The sequence below is a fragment of the Leopardus geoffroyi genome, chromosome B1 (assembly GCF_018350155.1).
Source record: "Leopardus geoffroyi isolate Oge1 chromosome B1, O.geoffroyi_Oge1_pat1.0, whole genome shotgun sequence".
Classification (NCBI taxonomy): domain Eukaryota; kingdom Metazoa; phylum Chordata; class Mammalia; order Carnivora; family Felidae; genus Leopardus; species Leopardus geoffroyi.
This window is the reverse complement of record NC_059327.1, coordinates 44,323,271-44,332,790: the sequence shown is the minus strand read 5'-3', so window position 1 is coordinate 44,332,790 and position 9,520 is coordinate 44,323,271. Positions and strand designations below refer to the sequence as shown.

The 9,520-nt window shown below is 43.4% G+C and overlaps 1 long non-coding RNA gene across 1 annotated transcript; it reads right to left on the bottom strand.

The window, feature by feature from the left end:
* Window positions 1–1,894: 1,894 nt before the first annotated feature.
* On the bottom strand, window positions 1,895–9,476 carry LOC123589030. Its single transcript, XR_006708127.1, has 2 exons — window positions 9,376–9,476; window positions 1,895–2,195 (listed from the first exon to the last, which is right to left on the bottom strand). It is a non-coding gene; the product is annotated as an uncharacterized LOC123589030 (long non-coding RNA).
* Window positions 9,477–9,520: the final 44 nt, after the last annotated feature.

The window sequence follows — 9,520 nt, the reverse complement described above, 5'->3', positions numbered from 1 at the left end:
TTTCCTCAGTGGGACTGGTGGCACCTTTGGCCTTATAGTGGGACAAGCCTTCATAGGAGAGTGATGCAGTTTGATTCATTCAACAAATATTTCCTGAGTGCCTTCTGTGTGCTGGACACTGATCTAGGTGTCTGGGATACATCAGTGAGCAAAACACAAAAATCCCCACCCACGTGGAGCTTCGTTTTTTCTTTAAAAAGGAAGGATAAAACCCTTTCACTGCTTTCAGGACTCAGATATGTGGTTACTGGGAGGAATCAGGAGTGTTTAGTTAACTCAGTTTATATACACTAGAGATTAAGGACCAAGAACTCAGGCAGACTAAATAAATGCTCCATTGAGACAAACCACCGCAGTAGTTATCGTCATCTTTTTGATAGTTACAACAAACATAACATTTTGTTGTTGTTGTTGTTGTTTTGCTTTACAGATGATAAAAACATGGAGGTATGGGCAGGGGAAGGGGGAGCAGGGAGCAGAGTCCTGGACATCCGACCCACTGTTCTTTTTTGGGAAAGGGCCTGGAAACTTTTGGCAAAGGCTGGTCTGGGATGCTTGCTTCCTACAGGTTCTCTCCCTTGGGTACTGAAGGCCCTCTGCTAGTCAAGAACTCTATATAAAGTACAAATACAGTGCTTCTGAAGGGCTCACACTTTAATCTTTACTAGTGTAACAGATGTGAATCTTGGTCTGCAACTTGTTAGCAAGGAATAGGGCTATCTTTTTGTAATTCAACATAATTTACATTCTTTTTACATGTCTTTTTATAATCCAACAAAGTTCTCCTGAACTTGTTCTGTTGAGCGTGGTATACCCAAGCCTAACCCCCAAGGCGTCCAATGGCTTCCTCAGCCACCGCATCGGATGTTCAGTTATGGCCCCACGTGGGGCATTGAAGCCTTGGCCCTGCAGCTCCAACAGCCCCTTCTGCTATTTCTGGGCCAGGTTAGAGGATATGGGAGTCATCCCGTCTTGCGTGCGCTGCACCAGGGCACCCAAATCTCTGCAAGGCTCAGTCCTGGTCTGTCTAGACTTACCCCACAGTCATGGTGCGTCCCTTTCTCATCTCGTAGGTAATCTACATGGGGGTAGAAGTATGTATCCCAAGTATCTTAGTTCTGAGTTCTTTCTGTACCTGTAAGTAATGGAGATGACAGACTATTTCTCTTTCACCTTGCCCTATCTCCCCTTCAGTGACAAGCACAGAGCAATGCTTGTTGCATCTTAGAACCACACAGGAAGCTTTTTTAAAGCTATCAATGCCTAGGGGTGCCTGGGTGGCGCATTCGGCCAAGCATCCAGACTCTTGATCTCCACTCAGGTAATGATCTCACAGTTTCTGAGTTCTGAGCCCATCAGGCTCTGCGCTGATGACGCGGAGTCTGGTTGGGATTCTGTCTCTCCTTCTCTCTGCCTCTACCCTGCTTGTGCTCTCTCTCTCTCTCTCAAAATAAATAAATAAACTTTAAGAAAATTTTGAAAAATTAATAAAGCTATCAATGCCTGGATCCCCCGTTCACAAGGTCAAATTGTATTGGCCAAGGGTCCTTGCCTTTTTTTTTGGTAAAGTTCCTCAGGTGATTTTAAAGTATAGCCAGGGTTAAGCACTATGTGGGAAGGGAGACGGGGTAGATGGGAAATTCATTACTATGTGGAATTACTCTGCTATGTTAGCTAATAGCTAAGCATAGTTAGTTATTACCAGCTGTATACAAAGCCCTGTTGAAAGGGATCACGTTAGAGAAGCTAGTCGGGAGGTGAAATAGGGTCAGAAATACTTATGATCCTCAGGCCAGCATTCCTGCCACCCACCTGGGAGCTTGTTAGAAATGCAAGAATCTCAGCCCCCACCTCCCCCCCCCTCCCCCCCATCAGACTTTCAGCATGTGCGAAGTACTGCCTAACACATTTATTTTGCTAAAGCAGACTCCTGGGAGGAGGAAAGTCTGGAACTGGATTTTTAAATTGTAGAACTTTCTGGAAAGCTTCATTCATCTCTGAGGAAACAGCAAGAAAACACTCATGCAAGAAGTTAGTGGGGCTGCTTGGTGACAGACAAAATGGACACAGCTTGGGTGCGTTTCAGGAGCGAGGAGTAATTCAAAACAATTAGAAGCCAGCTCATCCATGTCTTCGTTTTGTCTTTAAATGAGAAGAAATGATCCGTTCCTTAAGGAGAGGGAGCATCGTTTTTTCTGCTTGAAAGACGACTGAAGTAGGTTAGTTCACTTCAACACTTATCCTGGGGAAATTACTTTGTGTGGTTTAGTTTACCTGTATGTACAGTTCTTGAACATGTGTCCACCTTTTTCAGATTACAAATCTAGTTCATAGAAAAATCTAAGATACTACAGAAGTACATTACAGAAAGTCTTTGTAATCACCTCCATTCCCTCAGACATAACCACTGATATAAGCTGTAACTCCAGATTTCTTGGTGTATACTAAAAATATACAAAAGTAGAATCACAACATAATACTGTTTTCTCTCTTTTGAAGTTTATTTATTTAAGTAATCTCTACATCCAACGTGGGGCTCCAACTCAAAACTCCAAGAATCGCTTCCTCTACCGACCGAGAGAGCATCCCAATACTCTTTATTTTTTACTTTAGTTTTTTACTTTAGTTTTTTACTTTAGTTTTTTCTTTACACTCTTTTATTCTCAAATCCAGAAGATCCATTAGTCAAAATAATTGCTTCTTAAATTAAAAAAAAAAAAATGTTTACTTATTTATTTTGGAGACAGAGAGGGCACGCGTGAGAGCAGGGGAGGGGCAGAGAGGAAGACAAAGAATCCCAAGCAGGCTCTGCACTGTCAGCACAGAGCCCCTAGGTGGGGTTAGAACTCACCAACTGTGAGATCATGACCTGAGCCGAAATCAAGAGCCAGAAACATAACCAACTGAGCCACCCGGGGGGGCCCTGCTTAATTTTTTTTTAAAGATTTATTTTTAAGTAAACTCCACACCCAACACAAGACTCAAACTTATAACGCTGAGATCAAGAGTTGCATGCACTACCACCTGAGCCAGCCAGGCGCGCTATTAACTTCATCCAAAATATTAAAACCCTATGGGATGAAACAATATCTTTTGAAACTTGATTTTTAACATTTGCCACTCGAACTGGAGAGAACAGCTCAAGCAAAGAAATGAGAGACAATGGGGTGCCTGGCTGGCTCAGTCATTGGAGCATGTGACTCTTGATCTTGGGATTGTGGGTTTGAGCCCCAGGTTGGGTGCAGAGACTACTTTAAAATCTTTAGGGGCGCCCGGGTAGCTGTCAGTTAAGTATCTCTTACTTTCAGCTCAGGTCATGATCTCACAGTTCGTGTGAGGCTCTGAGCCCAATGTCAGGCTCTGCGCTGACAGTCCTGCTTGGGATTCTCTCTCTCCCGTTCTCTCTGCCCCTCCCCCACTTGTGCTCCTTCTCTCTCAAAATAAATAAACTTAAAAAAATAAAATCTTTAAAAAAAGAAAAAGGAAACGAAAGTGAACTGAATGCAGAGTGGGGTGCTGACTGCTTTTAAACATTTTAAAGTCAATTATTCATAAGACATCATGGTGTGTTACAAACGAAATGATCCCCTGTGTTGGTCCCCGTACAGATGAGCCAAACAGGATTATGAACACTGGGTCTACAATAAAAATGTTCTAATTTGCAACTGAGGCCTAGTGAATCACATACACTCACATAAAGACTGCGGGAAGCAAGGTTTCCAGGGGAAGTAACTTAGGCATGTGTCTTGATGTAATGGACGCGGGGGGCCAGGGGCAATCGGGATGGAGGGAAGCAGGACCAAACCTAGAGATTGGAAGATGGGGTGTAGTATGCTGAGAATGGTGGGTTCCCACAGGAATTGGGGTCATTTGCTGGGCACTCTTGGACTCTAAGTTTTCTCTGAAAGGCAGTAAGTAGTTCCCTAAAGAAAGATGAAGTGCTGCAGAGGTATCAGATGATTGGCCAGGCTGAATTGGAGTAGGAAAGCCTGAATCAGGAAGATTCAGGTGTGGTAATCCTAGTGAGGTGAAAAAAAAATGGCTGGGGGCACCTGACTGGCTCAGTTGGTTAAGTGTCAGACTCTTGACTTTGGCTCAAGGAGTTCGAGCCCCGCATTGCATCGGGCTCTGCACTGACAGTGCAGAGCTGGCTTGGGATTCTCTCTTTGCCTCTCCCCTGCTTGCTCTCTCTCTCTCTCTCTCTCTCAAACAAAACAAAACAAAACAAAACAAAACCACAATAGGTTGGAGGGACAAATAGGTTGGAGAAGGGACAAATCTGAGACCTAGTGGAGAAAAGTATGGAAGGAGACAAGTTTTCTTTTTGAAGACTTTATTTACTTCTGAGCAACTCTTGGCACACTGTCAAACACTTGGCAAATACAGAGAAGAGAGTAAGAGGCAGTCTTTATAAACCCACTGCTGAAGAATAACAATTGTGAACATTCTGAATACTGTATTTGAGGATGAGAGAATGCGCTCCATATTTTCACCAGGGCCAGGTGAATAAGCGACACTCCAGCTGGATAGTCCGCTTTCTGACAAGCTGGGTGAGTTCCCCCACTGCTGACAGGGAAACCTTCCCAAAATGTGTTTCTCCTGTTTTTATCCAGCCTAAACTTGTAAGCTGGTGCTATGAATGATTTTATTAACCTTTATCTTGAGCAGCTGTCCAGTGTGTGGGATGCCTTGCTTTCCAATTCTAGAAATTAGGTCTGGTTCCACCTTAGCCTCACCCACTTTTACCCACAGGTGAGCCGGCTGTGGAATTCTCCGAAAATCCTGAACTCAAATATTCTTACTTTGACCTCTCCCCATTCTAGTTCCTGCCTTTTCATCCAGACTTCTGGACGCTGAATTCCCCCGTTTCCCTGTCTTTCTGCTTCCTCAGATGCCATGGTTAATCACCTGAACTGCTTTCTTGCTATCATCTTTGGCTGCCTTTTATCCTGGCCCTTACTTTTACCTGCCTGGCAAAACTGAAAACTCAGATGATTGTTTCAAATCATCTTCGCTGTTATATAGCATTGTGGTGTTGCAGGAACTGGAAGATATAAATTGTAGGCACTATCAATATGCAGCCTCAGAGCTCAGTGAAGCCCTCGCTATCAGCCACCAATATTTTCTCATAGTCTCCTGTTCCTAATTACAAACCACGTCCTTATTCCATCCTCCCGATTTCTTCCTGTTTCAGATGAATGGATTCTCTCCTTGTCATCAAGCCGAACTTCATCTCTGCCAGGTGAATCAGCAACTTGACCCGGTTCATTAAAATAATAATATGGGGCGCCTGGGTGGCTCGGTCGCTTAAGCATCCGACTTCGGCTCAGGTCATGATCTCACGGTCCGTGAGTTCGAGCCCTGCGTTGGGCTCTGTGCTGACCGCTCAGAGCCTGGAGCCTGTTTCCGATTCTGTGTCTCCCTCTCTCTCTGCCCCTCCCCTGTTCATGCTCTGTCTCTCTCTGTCTCAAAAGTAAATAAACGTTAAAAACATTTAAAAAAATAAAATATAATAATAATCTTTTTTAAGTTTATTTATTTTGAGACACAGTGAGAGCGCATGCATGGGGCAAGGGGCTGAGAGAGGGAGACAGAGAATCCCAAGCAGGCCCCGTACTGTCAGCACAGAGCCAACGCAGGGCTCGAACTCACAGACTGTGAGATAATGACCTCAGCCAAAATCAGGAGTCAGATGCTTAACCAACTGAGCCACCCAGGTGCCCTGACCCAGTTTCTTTAGAAAGCTGTTCATCAACTACCACCTCTCCTGCATTTTCAACCTCTGGCTCCATACTGATGAATAAAAGTGTGTCATGAGCCTCTCTCCCAGCACTCCATTCCCCTCCAGCTATCATCTAATTGCTCCTTCAGAACCAAACCTTTGTTTAGGAACTATTTCAAACACACTGAAAACAGAGCAAAGAACCAGGTAACAAACAAGGATTTAACAAATGTCAACATTTTGCCACATTGACTCAGTTTTTTCTTTGCAGAAATAAAATGCCTCCGGATGTCTGGGTGGCTGTCAGTTAAGCTCCTGACTCTTGATCTTGGCTCAGATCATGAGATCAAGACCCGTGTTGGACTCTGTACTGACTGATAGCTTGGAGGCTGCTTGGGATTCTCCCTCTCTTTCTGTCCCTCTCCAACTCTCTCTCAAAATAAACGAGAAAGGGGCGCCTGGGTGGCGCAGTCGGTTAGGCGTCCGACTTCAGCCAGGTCATGATCTCGCGGTCCGTGAGTTCGAGCCCCGCATCAGGCTCTGGGCTGATGGCTCAGAGCCTGGAGCCTGTTTCCGATTCTGTGTCTCCCTCTCTCTCTGCCCCTCCCCTGTTCATGCTCTGTCTCTCTTTGTCCCAAAAATGAATAAATGTTGAAAAAAAAAATTAAAAAAAAAATAATAAATAAACGAGAAAGAGAAAGAAAGAAAGAAAGAAGAAAGAAGAAAGAAAAAGAGTGAGCCTCAAAAAACTGGAAAGATCTGTCTACACAGCTATTTCTGCTTCTATCCTTCCACTCCCTTTTCCAACGTTTATTTATTTTTGGGACAGAGAGAGACAGAGCATGAACGGGGGAGGGGCAGAGAGAGAGGGAGACACAGAATCGGAAACAGGCTCCAGGCTCTGAGCCATCAGCCCAGAGCCTGACGCGGGGCTCGAACTCACGGACCGCGAGATCGTGACCTGGCTGAAGCCAGACGCTTAACCGACTGCGCCACCCAGGCGCCCCCTTTCCACTCCCTTTTCAATCCACTATAATGTGGGTTCTGCTAAATGATTCCAAGAAACTGGAATCACTCATCACTTTCATTTAAAATGAATCATTCATGGCCTTCATTTAAAATGTAGCTGATGGGGTGCCTGGGTGGCTCAGTTGACTGAGCATCCAACTCTTGATTTCGGCTCAGGTCATGGGACCGAGCCCTCCATCAGGCTCTCTGCTGAGCAGGGAGCCTGTTTAAGATTCTCTCTCTCCATCTGCCTCTCCCCTGCTCATGCTCTCTAAAATTTAAAAAAAAAAAAATTTTTTTAAGGGGCGCCTGGGTGGCTCAGTCGGTTAAGCGTCTGACCTCAGCTCAGGTCATGATCTCATGGCTTGTGAGTTCGAGCCCCGCGTCGGGCTCTGTGCTACAGCTCAGAGCCTAGGGCCTGCTACGGATTCTGTGTCTCCATCTCTCTGGCCCTCCCCTGCTCACGCTGTCTCTCTATCAAAAAGAAATAAAAATTAAAAAAAAAATTTTTTAATAAAATAAAATGAAGTTGCTACCCAGAACACAACCCCCAGATCACAGCTCTTTGAAAACAATTCTGTATCAGAGGTTGTCCAATCAATTTAGAGTGTCACTACTGGCATTAAAAAAAAAAAAAAAAAAAAAGACATAATACAAATGCAGATTGTTTCATAAATCTCCTAATTGTAACTAATATAACGTGTATACTAGGTCACATTGCAAAATGTGTTTCTTACGGGAGTTGTGGCCAAACATTTTAAAGACATTGTTCTAAATTAGTGGTCTTCAAAATTTTGTTTGCATGAATGAATTTATCATTGTAAATTTAATTACCCACAGGGGGTTTCAGACAGATTGCAAACATTAGCATTGTTAAATAAAACTAAAAAAAAAAATTTCTGGGGTGCCAGCTGGCTCAGTCTGTGGACTGTGCAACTTTTTTTTTAATGTTTATTTTGAGAGAGAGAGAGAAGGAGCATGCATGTGCACACACACACAAGCAGGGGAGGGGAAGAGAGAGGGAGAGAGAGAATCCTAAGCAGTCTCCACACTCAGTGAGGAGCCCAAGGAGGCGCTCGATCCCACAACCCTGGGACCATGACCTAAGCCAAAATCAAGAGTCAGACGCTCAACTGCCTAAGCCACTCAGGCGCCCCGGAACGCAATTATTTGAACTCCTTCGAAGTTCTATGCCAAATCACATTGTGATCTACCACCAGTTTTTTCATTTAGATTTTCAATTACTTTTAGATTTACAGAAGCGTCACAAAGATAGTGCAAAGAGTTCCCCCACATAGCCTTAACCCAGCTCTTCCCCTAATGTTGACATCTTGAAGCATGGTACATTGATCAGAACTAAGAAATTAACATTGCTGTAATACTATGAACTACAGACATTATTGATTTCACCATTTTTTCCCTCTAATGTCCCTTTCCTCTTCCAAGATTCAATCCAGGATACGTTGCATTTAATTGTCATCTCCTCGTCTCCTCCAGAGTTTCTCATGTCTTTCATGATGTGAAAAGTTTTGAGGTGTACTGGTTAGATATTTCCTAGAATGTCTCAACTTGGATTTGGCTGTTTTCTCTTGATTAGACTGGGGCTATAGATTTGGGGGAAGAATTCCACAGAGATGAAGTCCTTCTCATTGCATCGTATCAAAGGGGCAAATGATATCAACCTGATTTATTACTGGTGGTGTTAACCTTGACCACTTGGTTAAGGTGGTATCTGCTAGTTTCTCTACTGTAAAACTTACCATTTTCCTTTTCCATATTCTATTGTTCAGAAACAAGTATCTAAATCCAGCCCACACACTCAATAAGAGGTGGGATTCAAGCTCTACCTCAGAGGAAGCAGTATCAAAGATTTTGTAGCTGTATGTTAAAACATTTAATACTAGAGTAAATATTTTGGAGGAGATACTTTGAGTCTGTGCAAAGTATTGTTTCTTCTTAAAATTTCACCCACCACTTTTAAAATAATTATTTAAAATTTTAAAATAATCTATCAATTTTTCCGGGCACCCGGGTAGCTCAGCCAGTTGAGCATCCGACTTGGGCTCAGGTCATGATCTCCCGGTTCATGGGTTCAAGACCTGCGATGGATTGTCAGCTCGGCGCCTGTAGCCTCCTTCAGATTCTGTGTCTCCCTCTCTTTCTCTGTCTCTCCCCCGCTTGTGCTCTCTCTCTCTCTCAAAACTAAACATATAAACATTTAAAAAATAATAATCAGTTTTTAAAATAATCTATCAACTGGTAACTCAATTAGGATCCCCTTCAATTTTGTTGAAAACAAATAATTGGGAACCAACTGGGAAATCCAAATACTTACATATTTCCAATTGTTCTTGTGTCTGGTGTCCCATAGGTTTGTACACCCTTGGGCAAGACATCATAGTAAGATTTGATTCACGATTGGAGAGAGGTATGCTTTTTTTTTTTTTTTTTTTTTTTGTGTGTGTGTAAAGTGGGAGAAAAGTGTGTTCTCGGGCGACTCTGTAAAAATTAGGATGTACACACTAATTTCCTGAAAACTCTCCTGGCCTCTCCTTCTAGAGGTTTATATTCTTGAGTTTGAAGACTCTGAATAAGTCTACTCCAGTGATTTCACCTACCAATACTGAGATTGATTCCTCTCTTACCTTTGGTCGCTACCTGTTCCTTCCTCTAAGGACAATCTTCTCTCAACTGGAAAGTCCTCCAGCACCTGGCTTCCTAACTCGGGCTTCATTTTCCTCCTCTTAAAATATTAAGTGGCTTGCAGCTTCTAGAACACACATTGCTGCT